The sequence below is a fragment of the Ixodes scapularis genome, unplaced genomic scaffold (genome assembly GCF_016920785.2).
Source record: "Ixodes scapularis isolate PalLabHiFi unplaced genomic scaffold, ASM1692078v2 ptg000769l_1__unscaffolded, whole genome shotgun sequence".
In the NCBI taxonomy this organism is placed as follows: domain Eukaryota; kingdom Metazoa; phylum Arthropoda; class Arachnida; order Ixodida; family Ixodidae; genus Ixodes; species Ixodes scapularis.
The window spans coordinates 410,192-422,906 of record NW_024610033.1 but is presented as its reverse complement, the minus strand read 5'-3'; the positions used below and the strand labels follow the sequence as shown (position 1 = coordinate 422,906).

General features: G+C 45.5%; 1 pseudogene; it reads right to left on the bottom strand.

Moving 5' to 3' along the window:
- Positions 1 to 10,752: 10,752 nt before the first annotated feature.
- Positions 10,753 to 11,266, bottom strand: LOC120841239 (annotated as a pseudogene).
- Positions 11,267 to 12,715: the final 1,449 nt, after the last annotated feature.

The window sequence follows — 12,715 nt, the reverse complement described above, 5'->3', positions numbered from 1 at the left end:
TTTCTCTCGATGGCTTTGGCGCTTAACGCAAATCCGGCTGGCTTGGACAGATTGGCCGTCAGTTGTAATTCATAACGAACCTGCCGTACTGAAAAAAACCATATGAATTTTCCATACGGGTCTTCATATAGCGTTATGGGATACGGGCCATACGGTTGGTACCGGTCATATGGGTCATACGGTTGGTACGGGTCATACGGTTGTTACTGGCCGTATGGGTCATATGGTTGATACGGGTTGGTACGGTTTGTATGGTTCATATGATTTGTACGGTCCATATGGTTTGTATGGTCTATATGGTTGGTATGGATGATATTGTTGATGCAGTTTAAATCGTTGATATGATCTATAGGCCAAAGCACCATTTACCAACAAGCCCTCACGAGGTGTGGGCAAATTCAGTTTCCACACGAGGTGCGGGCACTGCGTGTGCAAAAGAACGAAATTCACGTGACGTAAAGCCTCTGCAAATGCGCCCTAACAGTAGCAGCGCCACCGTAGCGACGTGACGTCAGGGCCGTGTATTGGTGTATATCGATCGTATTAACCACATGGTTCACACATCAGTGAAACATGAAGTTCAGCAGGAAAACACTTTCCTTTTAAAGCCCATGCAAGATAGCAGAAACTGCATGCAAAGAAATGCTCGACCTTCGAGAAATTGTGAACATGCATTCCACCCGCAAGCTCGTTTATTTGTCCTCCAGTCTCAAGCTTTGAAGCAGCTCGTGCATGTTATAGATGCAATTCTTTGAGGCGAGCTGCATCTGCTTTCCCAGTTGGTCACAAGCTGACGCACGTCTGACGGGCGTCTGAAAGTAATGTAAACAAAACCGACAGTCACATTACATGTTCTCGTAAAATAGTTTGTACAGTATCTATCTAGTCAGTAAACCCTTTTCAAAAGTCCATCAAGCAACAATGGCGGTCAGCACTGCTTGCTCACGAAGTGCGTGACTGGATCCCAGTTCTCGCTGAACGCTGACGCAGGGCTCGCTTTCAATATATGCTCAGAGTATATGAGCAAGCAATGGCGGACAGGTGTTCGCACTGACGTTGGAAAAGGGTCTATTGACTTAATTTTTATGACTGACCTAATAATTAAAATCATCTACCTTCTACAACTTTCACATTTTAAAAACAATCACAAACATTTATTAAGGAAATACATCACCGCATGATGGAAAATACATAGCATAACACTCCCAATTGCAAAATGTTCTGGTAGCGGAAATACTCCCAAACCCAAATTGTTTCAGTTTCATAAAATAATGAGAGCATAAAAATAAACTCACATGCTGTATTGCATTCGTCTAGCATTCATAAGAATAGTTCTTTCTTGCACTGAAAATTGAGGCATCAAAGTATGTGCCAGAAAACTGAGGAAGAAGAGGATACGAGAGCGCACGGGGAAGTCAGAACGCCAATCTCTGATTGGAATAAATAGTAGGTAGACGGAAAGCTAGCTGCATTTTTCTCCACCGCATTCGTCGAACGTGTTTGATTGCAAAAACCAAAGGTCGGATGCCAGGCATTTAACCAGGGTGTCTAGCAAAATATTATTTTTAAGTTCCCAGACTTTTCCAGATTTTCCCTGATAATTTCAGGTGAAATTCTTTGACCACTGTAGAGGCGGTTAAATATATGAGATGATTACAACATAAGGCATTGAACACTGTAAGGATCATTTTGCACGGGCTTAATCCAACCTGCATATTCCGAAATATTCAGGTTTGGCCAGTCCAGATTAAACGAGCACTTTCTTGCCGCCGACATTGTCAGTGAAGAGCCCAGTTCCGGAAACATGATGAAAACAGGACGCTCAACCAGACACGTCAATAACGGAATGGCAGAATGACTGCAAGATGCACACTTTCGGATACTTTCGGCTTAAGGCTTGGATTAGATTGGGGTCTGCGGCTTTTCCATTTCTTACTAAACTAGTAACTAACTGGTTCTAGCCTGATGTCGCGCATTCAATCCAATCTAAGGCTTGGACTGGATTCGTCGGCTGTTCTCTTTGCATCGGGTAGCACAATATGCTGGGTGAGCAGAGCCTGTGCTTCGCTTTAAGCAGAATTTATTATCCATTTTTCTGCCCCGAAGTCCTCAAGTCTTTGCTCAGGGCACTCGATGGCGTTTTCGGCTCATTTTTTCCTGACTGGGCTCGCTTTCCGACAATATCCCTGACAATTCCCCGATTTTTCCCGGTAACTATAATTTCCCTGACAATACCCGGTTTCCCCGGTCGCTAGACACCCTGTTAACGTTATAACACGTTCAATGAGTGCAGGGGAGACAAAGGCTGCTAGCCTTAGGTCTGCCCACTGATCATTCGAATGAGAGCTTGGCATTCTGACGTCCCCGAGTGTCCTTGTACTATCCTTTCCATCACCTTCTTGGAGCATACTCCTTTCACTTTCTGCCCAAGTTTCTAATGAAAAAAAGATTTTGGGTCTTCAAATAAGCACTATGTGAACTCAGAAAATCTGCACCCTGAACAAGTGCTATGAAGATTGCGTTAAACCCACCTTCTAATCCCTAAAGCCTCGTGTTCAAAAATATTTGGAGTCCCAAGAACAAGCTGCACTATCATTATACTTAAAGGGGTACGAAAACAGAAATTGAATTATTCAGACTTCGTTCGGAAATGAGTCAAGCATGACGGATAATAACCGTAAATGATAATAGCACATTTGTATTTTGAACGACTGGCTATATTCTTCCTTCCCAACGGTGCACTCGAGCAAGCGCTCAAAGAGAAGCGAATGGAGAGCGCGATGCGTCATGGGATATCCGGCGCAAACAAAAACAAAAAGAAAAGATTTCTCGCGTTCGTGCAGTAGCAAGGCAGGCGTGGTTATGAGTTTTGCCCTTTTCATTCATTTCATTTCATTCACCCCAAGGGCGTCCGATGGACGCATTACATGAGGGGAGAAAGGTTTAAAAAAAAAAGAGAAACAAAATAGCAAAATACGGAAACGTGAAATGTGGTCGCGGATGCACCCAATCTCGTCGAACAAATCGAAATAAATTAAGAATAAAGCACGAACAAAGCACAAAAGCTACTATACAGAAACATAATCAAGGTGAATAATTATACAATATTGAACACTGACCTCGAAATGAAATTGGATTGCTGTCAGTAGCAATATTATCAGGTAATGCATTCCAGTCTCTGGTACAAAGTAATAAGGGGGAGAAAAGGAAAGTGTTAGTGCGACTCAAGAATGGTTCTACTTTCCGACAATGATATATTCTTGGCAATGTAAAACTGGCAGGGCGGCAATAAACTGATTTAAAATGCGAATCGCTGTAAGATATGCTATGAAAAAACAAAGCCGAGGTATTTTACGTCTTAGTTCAAGAGGAGAGAGATTATTGCTAGTTTTTAAGGCCGAGACACTAGTTTCCGGTGAGTAGTTGTTGCATATAAATCTTACTGCTTTGTTTTGGACAGATTCCAGTCTTTGAAGAAGATAAGTTCGGTGAGGGTTCCAAATGGTGTATGCATACTCTAATTTGGGAAGGATTATTGTTTTGTATGCGAGTAATTTTGTTTTAGGTGGGGCAAGATATAATGTTCGTCGCAAGAAGCCAAGCGTTTTCAAGGCACTCCTTGTAATGTATTCAATGCCGTCGTTCCATGATAGAGTGTTTGTTAAATGTATTCCCAAGTACTTATATGATGTTACAGGTTCCAGGTGTGGTGATAACAATGAATACTGTGATTGTGTTACTGTGGAAGACTTAGTGATGGACATGTGTTTACATTTGCGAGCGTTTATGTTCATCTGCCATATAGAGCACCAGGAAGATATAGTATTTAAATCGTCTTGGAGTAGAGTTGAATCGTTATTAGTAATAATGCTTTTTGTAAATCACGCAGTCGTCAGCGAAGAGCCTAATTGTGGATTTAATGGAAGAAGGAAGGTCATTTATGTTAATTAAAAACAAAAGAGGACCGAGAACACTGCCCTGGGGGACCCCGGATGCAACAGTGGACGGACGCGATGATGATTGGTTAATTTTGACTATTTGTTTCCTGTTTTCAAGAAAGAAAGAAATCCAGTTTATGACGAAAGGATCGATTTGTAGACGCGAAAGTTTAAGAAGAAGGTGATGATGAGGAACAGTATCGAATGCTTTAGCGAAGTCAATAAAGATGATATCAGTCTAAGCAGTAAGATGAGTATTGAAGTGAAGATCCGAAACAAATTCGAAAAGTTGACTAGTGCACGAGGAACGTTTTCGAAAACCATGTTGTTTAGGAAAGAAGTTACACCTGTCTAGGTGAGATTTGATATGGGTATACAAAACATGTTCCATGAGTTTGCATGGAACGCTGGTAAGGGAAATGGGGCGATAGTTCGTAGGATCGGAATGGTCTCCTGAATTAAAGATCGGCATGACTTTGGCGTAGCGCTAGTCAAATGGGACTGAGCCGGAGTTAAGAGATTGTTGGAATAGTTTGCAAAAGATACTTGAAGCTGCATGCTTGATTATTTTCAGAAATTTAGCAGGAATTCCATCATCACCGGGTGCACTGCTCGTGGGCAAATTTTCAATTACTTTGAGATTGCCGTTCTGAATAAACAAGCTGGGCAGCATAGGTGGATAACTATTTGTGATAGCATATTGGGGTAATGGATGTGTTTCCTGGGTAAACACGCGAGAAAAAAATGTGTTAAGCAAATTAGCAGCATCAACATCACTTATCTTTTCGTTCTGTTGATTTGTAAATGTGGGGTAATTTCTGTTCGATTTAGGGTTAAGAATTTTCCAAAATTTCCGGGGATCAGATGAGAGCATGCCGGGAAGGGTCACGGAAAAAAAGTGTTTCTTAGCATTTTTTACATTTATACATTGGTTTGAGAAGGTTTTGTAAGATGTCCAGTCAACAGAATTATCCGTTCGTTTAGCTTTAGAGAATAATCTTTTTTTCTTGTTCAGTTCGCGCCTTAAGCTATTTGTAAACCACGGTGACAAATCCTGGGTTGCCACCGTAAATCGAGGGACGTAAGTTGAAAGCAGTTCGCCGAGTGTTTTTTTTATGATAAACCAATTTTCACTAGTAGAACGCTCCGTGTATGAGGCAGCAAATTCACGCTCAAATTCGTCCATGGCTGACAATAAACTTACGATGTCCGTGCGTGAGTAGGCGAATATCGGTTTCTTTATCTTTTTGGAGCGTCGTGAGCAAAATGACGTTTCGACATGTATAATACAATGATCGCTAATGCTTTCCATAATAGCGAATGATGTTACACATTCTGGGCTCGAGATAATGAAGAGATCTAAGATGGCTCGGTCGCGAGTCGCCGGCGTTATAATCTGATGGAGCGCGTACGTTTCCAAGAGAGATAAAAAATCGCGGCATTGGCTAGGATTATTGCAATTCGATATAGGTTTTAATGTTGCCCAATCTATACCACGGTAATTAAAATCACCACCGAGAACCATGTAGTGTTTGGGAAAATTTATCATTAGATCACCAGGGCAATTATGCAGCGAGTCATTGAAATCGGTTTGGTCAGTATGGGGAGGACGATAACAAACACCTGTGATCACTATCACCGAATAAGCTGCTGCACTTTTAGTCACTCTTGAGACTAATTCCACGACGGTTCTAGCGGTACGTAAAGCGCGGATGAACGATTCGGTTGATGGCGGTCACCTTGTCGATTGATACAGTGGAGAACACTGCTTACAGAAAGGATCGTTCTAAGAAGTGTAGATCTGTGCTGGTCCTGGCACCTTTCCGATTACCCTTTTGGAGGCGCCGTAACCTGGATTTGGAACCTCCCACAAGCATGGCAAGGTGCTGTTATGCTGCGAGTTCTGCCCCGCCTTCTGTGAAAGCTGAGTCCTACGGCTTGCCCAGCGAGCCACTGTGCTCATTAACTCGAATTAAATGTGTGCATACTAGAAGTCTTGAAGTGGAGTCGCTCAGAGTGCAGTACATACCATGGAACTATTTCCAGTGGCCCAAGTGCTGGACAGTTCCATGAAAAAGTGTGCCCAGTCCAATTGTTCTCAACATATTTTTTAATTGTAATAATGCCTCTCTGCAATCGACTCCACTGCTGTGACGGACAACCGGATGTTGGTGCCGCTTATCAGGTGACCCCAGAAACCACGAGTGTTTGCAGAACAACATTGAGAAGGTATGCAATAAACATCCAGCTACATTTCTTCTCACAGCATGTCAACAATTTTGTCCAAAACGTGTGGAACGCTGAATTTTGTACTTTGCATGCCTAGGTGGAACAGGCCATAACACTCTTAGGTGCCTTTCACAGCCCTGGTCCTGCAACACCTAGCGTATTTCAGCTTTATACAAGACTCAAATGAGGTTTATCTTGTAAGATCAGATGAAAGTGTTCACTAAAGGGCAACTACGTATGTTAAAATTTCTTTACCTTGTATATTGTGCTTGTGTCCTGTGTCGTATCTATATGTGATATATACACTGGATGCCATATTTGAGGTGACTGCTAGTAATGCATGCAAGGCAGGGGAAGGAGAAATTATCTTCTCAACGGGGCTCTCCTTTGTGTATTCCAGACTCGCCCAGACGTTGCTATTCTCCCTTTAGAAGACTAAGCCGTCACTCAAAATTCGTACAAGAGCAGCTTTCCGCTCTGAGTCTTCCGTGGTGGTGCGAAATGAATGATGCGACGTCAGTGCAAGGCATGTAGGCATGTTGGAAGCTTGCCAATAGTGCATGCTCAGCAGTAGCGAGCTCAGCTATGACCGCTAGTGAATAACACTTATTGCGCATTATCAGCATCCCTTCTGTACGTCATTCTTAGTAGCCTCCTGCCGTCCGTGAACATGCCGAAGTTCCTATGCACTTTGAATTATGCCTTGTGAGTTTTCTGGGTTCCAGTAATTGTGTAATATAAAATTTAGCTAAATATTGAATTTCAAAATAAAGTGCCTATTTTCATCCCTATTAGACTACTTTTTTTTTACTAACTTTCAATTTTGTATATAGGTGCTGATTTAGGATTTTTGATTAAGCTTTTTTCTCATTTTTATTTACTTATATATTTTGCGGCCCTCCAGACAGAGAGAAATTCCCAATCCTTCGCCAAAACGTTTGGTTGCAGGCCGATGAAAATATCGATGGGTCGTAGCTTGGGTGGGCGACCTTGTTCTCCTTCTCCTTCCTGGTGAAGTGTTTGCTGCATATTTTCGTTAGCAGTAGGTGTCTTTGTTCCATTTTCGCTAGAAAAATTTAATTGTATTATTCGTCAACAGCTTATAGCAAAACGTGAACTGCAAGGTAAGAAACGCTACTTACTTGCATTTATGCACAAGTCGCGCCCAGCCCCAGGTTCCGCGGCGCTCTGCCTTGTACAGCTTCGAAGAGAAGCTGGGAAAGCTACAAAACTTTGTGCCGTGCTAATTTTTTATGTAGTGTTTCATCCAACCACGCAGCAACTGTTCTGGCTTTTTTAGTGCGGAATAGCCATCTCAGAAACTATACCGCTAATCCACTACTACCGCTGCCGCTGCAATGTACAACCAACACAGCGACTGCAGAAACTTCCCGATTAAACCGACCTGTTTTCCGCTAGGGGTTCCCTCTCTCGTGGGGGATTGTACATATTCCGTCTGCTCGGTTCCTTATGTATCCTCCATCCCTGATGTTACAATATTCAAAAATATTTTTAAACCTAAAAGTACAGGGAGATTCGCCGGTAAAAGTGATTTAAGCGGCGACATTGCTGCGATTTCACTCCTTCGTAACTGACTGCTTTTGTCAAAACTGCTCTGCTGGTTCCCCAGTCTAAACCTTGCCCACGGCATGGAATATTGGTGCGATATTGATGTTTTAGATGAATGAAAAACGTGCCCCCAGTAAACTACCAAGATGCTGCTACTGTAGCCAATGTACTATATAGGTCATATGGTTTTCTATGGTTTCAATATATAGAGCCCTATGGGTAGATAGAGTTCATAACTGTTATAATGCCACGAGTGTCGCCGACCAATCGCTCTCAGGGCCGAATGGTTATCGTCTTTGGCTCCTACGCAAAGGGCACAAGGTTCAATGCCTGGAGTGGACGCGCCTTTTCGTTATATCTGTAAATGTTGAGTTCTGGTAAATTCGAGAACCCTGTTGCTTATTCGAGGTTAGAATGTTCTACGCTCCGAACCTTCTATGCCAATTTTCCCAGACCGCAAGACATTCTTTTTCAATTCAGTAATTTCTCTCCGCCTTGGGCAGTGTCAGACTTGCATAGGCGATGACTCGCTCAGTGCCTTCTTGTACTTAACCCAGTACCGCCCCAAGTCCTGCATTACTAGCTTCTGTGTGAATCTTGGTTTGTGCATCCTGAACAAAGTGTCTAAGAACAGGAGAAGTCTGGAATATTCGCTTTAGCCTGCGAATGCCTGCTGCTGCTCCTCGGCCGTTTCAAACATCTCGGCATCTTTCGTAAGGTTTGTGAGCGGTGCACAAATCCTTGCGAAATCCCAAATAAACGTCGACAGTAGGCAGAAAGTCCAAAGAATCTTTGCATGGCCTTCTTGTCTGTCAGCGCTGGAAATCCCGCGACGGCAGGAGTTTTCTCGGGGCCTGGGCAGACGCCTTTGTTACTAACCATGTTTCCCAGGAACATCAACTCGTCAGTGGCGAACCGACAGTCTGAAGGCTTGAGTGCGAGTCCGGTGGACTGCATGGCTTAGAGAACAGCTCGGAGCCGTCGCAAGTGCACGTCGAAGTGGCTTAAAAACGCTATGACGTCGTCAAGGTCGACAAGACAGGTCTGCCACTTCAATCTCGCCAGTAAGGTGTCCATGACACGCTGGAAAGTTGCTGGCGCCGTGCATAGTCCGAAGGGCATTGCCTTGAACTCCTACAGATCATCAGGCGTGAACAAGGCTATCTTCTCTCGGTCCCGTTTGTCAACTTCGATCTGCTAGTAGGCGCTCTTCAAGTTCATCGATGAAAATACCGAGAGTGGCGCAGCCGGTTTAGCGTTTGGTCGGTGCAGGGAAGTAGATAGATATCTCTTCGTCACTGTGTTCAGCTGCCGATAGTCCCCGCAAAACCTAAGCGTTCCGTCTTAACCAGTACTACTGGAGAGGCCCACGGACCGCTTGAAGGGTGGATTATGTCGTCGTTCATAATTTCTTGTACTTGCTCCTAAACGACCCGGGCCCCCTTTCTTTTATGGAGATTCGGTATTGTGATCGATGCACAGGGAGCACGTCATCCTCGGTAATGATGCAGTGCTTCTCAACGGTGGTGGTTTTTCTCACCTTCGACGACGTCGCAAAGCAATCCCAGTATTCGGAGAGGAGGTTAATCAACCGCCGTCGTTTCGGGTCCGGAAGCTCGGGTCAATGTCGAGCTGTGCGGGCGACATACAGTCTTCCTGAGGTGACGAGGACTCTTCAGTTCTTGCCGCGATTTCCGCTTAGTTCCGGAGTTCCTCGACATAGCCCACAGTGATATCTTTCGGAGGGTGTTGCGTTTCTTGTCGGAAGTTCGTCATGAGGACCGCAGTGCGCCCATCCCGAAGTTCAGTTATTTCTCTTGTGATGCCTATTCGTTTTCCCAATAGCAATTAAATGTTGCCTTCCAGAACAACTTCTCCGCAGGAAGCTGAATCTATTACGACGGGTACAACAACATGATTGTGGCGGCAGGTTCACGTGGTCGGCAGATACTCGGGCGGTGGCTGACGCTGTTTGGGGTTTTTCTGAAGGCGGAACAGGTGGTCGATGACGGCACCGTATTCACACAAATTCCATGCCGAGAATGACATCTCTGTCACAGTTTTGTAGAACGACGAATTTTACAAGACACGTCTCGCCGTGAATTTTGACGCGAGCAGTGCATCTTCTGACAGGCGTGATGTGTCCTCGAGCGGTTCGTATCTGTGACCCATCCCACAGCATCGTCACTTTTTGAAGGCGGAGAGGGAGTCTCCCACTCAACACTGTGTAGTCTGCTCCGGTGTCCAAAAGTGCTGATGCGTCGTGGCCCTCAATAACGTTTAGGTTGTTGCGCACTGTTGCAGGAGCGTCATTGCGATACGTGGCTTCGGGAGAGTGGATGTGCTCCGGCGTTCTTGGAGGCTCTTGACTTCGGTCGTCTTCGGCAACACCACCTCCAGGCGTTGCCGCAGCTAGTTTTCCTGGCTCCGGAAGTAGATTTGGACAGGGGGGGGGGGGCTGAAGTCAAGCATTTTGTTTTTGCTTATTTTATTATAGGAGACAAGGGCTGCAGCCGAATTTCTGTCGTTTTATTTTTACTTACTGTTTAATAAAATATCAAATATCATTTTCGTGAAGTTCCTTACTTAGCATGTGCAATCGCTTTTTCTTCCTGCTTTATAACAACAGTAGGGAGTTTTAGTGGCTCATATGCAAAACAGTTGTGAGTCGGAAATGCACACGCGTAGAATGCAAGCACTGCTTTTTTGCGCATGCACTTTCCGACCCTCAAAGATCCACCAAAACTCACTAATATGGCAAAAACACTTACGCATAGTGCTTCAGAGAATTTCAAAAATTCCTTCGGGGATACACAGCGTTGCAAAATTGAGTTTGCGGAGAATCACGTATATTATTCTTGAAATGCTGAATCAAAAAGACATCCACGCTATGAAATGAAGAAGTAAACCAAGATAATTACATATATATAATGGCATCTTAATGCATATATTGAAAATGTGCACAAAAGCGTGATGAAGGAAACAGATACACATGTAGGCCCGAAAGCCACGTGCGTTAGTCGTCTCGAGGAAGACCAAAGGTTGCCAATTGCTCGGTGGTCCTGGAGACAAATTCCTTGATGATGTCGTCCAGGTTGAGCTCGACATTCTTCCTTTTTAAATGTGCAAAATGAGGAGGAGTATTAGCCTCCCTTCACTCATGCGGCTGCATATATGCATTTTAATGCGGCGTTAGGCACTAAACGAGCGCTCCCCCGAAGCGACAGATGCAGGCTCAGAATGAAGAAGTTTCATATATTTTACGACTTGGTCCAGGAGGTCACGACTTTCGTCGGATTTCGCCTTTAGTGTCCTCAATATGGAGTCAGTTGTGGGGGAATCAAGGTTGCATAAAAGAGTCGGCAAAAGTAAAAACTGCCCAGAGTCGGGCCAGGTCAAAATCACATGCAAGCAGCTCCTAGGGCCTCTTTCAGGTCATCTGTTGTGAACTGTCTTCCCCCGTCAGCGTTAATCAAAATGCTGTCTAGTTTTACTAGCCCCCCCCCCCTCCCCCCCCCCCCCTGCTTCATACCAGGCTATTCAAACCGCCGTTGAGTTTCACTCAGAATGCAGTCTATAGCCTCAAAGTACTCCTTTCGCAACGCTGCCTTGCAATCGAGTACAACAGGTAAAGAATGTTTGTTGCTCATTTTGAGCCTTTTTGGCGGTTTTGTCAGCTTTGCGCTACGCAGGTCCTTCAAACCTAGCCGCATTGCCGTTGAGCTCGCGCAGTCCAACAACTCTTCAAACGCGACATCAGACCGCAGATGGGACATTGCCTCGCAGAGTCTCTGTAGCCCCTTTGATACCTGCGGCGCGAAACGTTGAATGTTGCATTACCCTCGCAGGCTCTTCGCATGGACCGAACATAGCTATAGAAATGTTTATTCCTTGCAGTGTTTCAAACATTTTCAGAAGCCTCCAATAACCCTTAAAATGGCCCTGCTGTTGCCTGCAATCGAATATTCTGTTTGTAGCAGCTCGTTCAGTGTCTCCTGAACTAGGTTTTTAGCGAACCTTTTCATTGACTTCATTCTGACAGTCCACCTTGTTGGGCAAAGCGGAAGAAGGTTATTTGGCGTTGATCCAGCCTCTTCTGCCGCCTCGCTGACTGGAGGAATTACAATGGATGAATAAAGAGCTTTGCGTTTCTTCGAAGTCGAAGGGGGGGGGGGGGGGGGGGGGGGGCGGCCCGTCCCGAGAAATCTGGGGGGGAATCTGGACCCCCCTGCCCCCCCCCCCCTCCCCCCCTCCCGGTTCCGGAGTCCCTGGGATACAGGCTCTGTCGGCGAGGTCGTGGCACTGGACACGCTGAACGTCTTGGTGATGGTGAGCGGGATTCACAACATAGAGGCGGTGCTGAGGATGGCTAACATCGGAGGTACTCTTGGATGTTGTGAGGGTGTTCGCCGTACCTCGGGCGTGGTCGTCCAGGTCGAACCCACGCAGCCCAAGTCGGCAGTAGGAGCGTCCACGATAGATGTGGCTGGCTTCCTTGCAGATGTAGCTGAGCGGGCGTCGGTTGGCTGTTCGCCACGCCAGTGGCAAAACTCAGAATTCCGGGGTTAGGCCTTGGGTGCAGCTGCTTCCTCGGGTCTCGGTAGTTTGTGCGGTTGGTACTCTTGAGTGGGGGACTGGGCTTTGGCTGTGAAGCCTCGGAGGGGTACGTTTCATGGGCTGCGTTGGCACGGACCTCCACCAGAATTTTACGAATGGCGATTGATGAGACGACGAAAACTGAAGCAAACCAAACGATTAATGGGGTGAACTTGTGCCCAAAACAATATACAAAAAGACTAGCGTCGCATTCGGCGATGACGGAAGAACCGCAGGATCAAACGCGGGTGGGGCAATTTTGCGGCAGCTGGCACAACAGCCCGGGGAAAAAATGCCGGCAGTTTCGCACGGCGCGTGTATCACAGAGGATCGTGTTAACCCCCCGCCTGCGTTCGCGGCGACAGTCTGCGGCTGCTCATTAG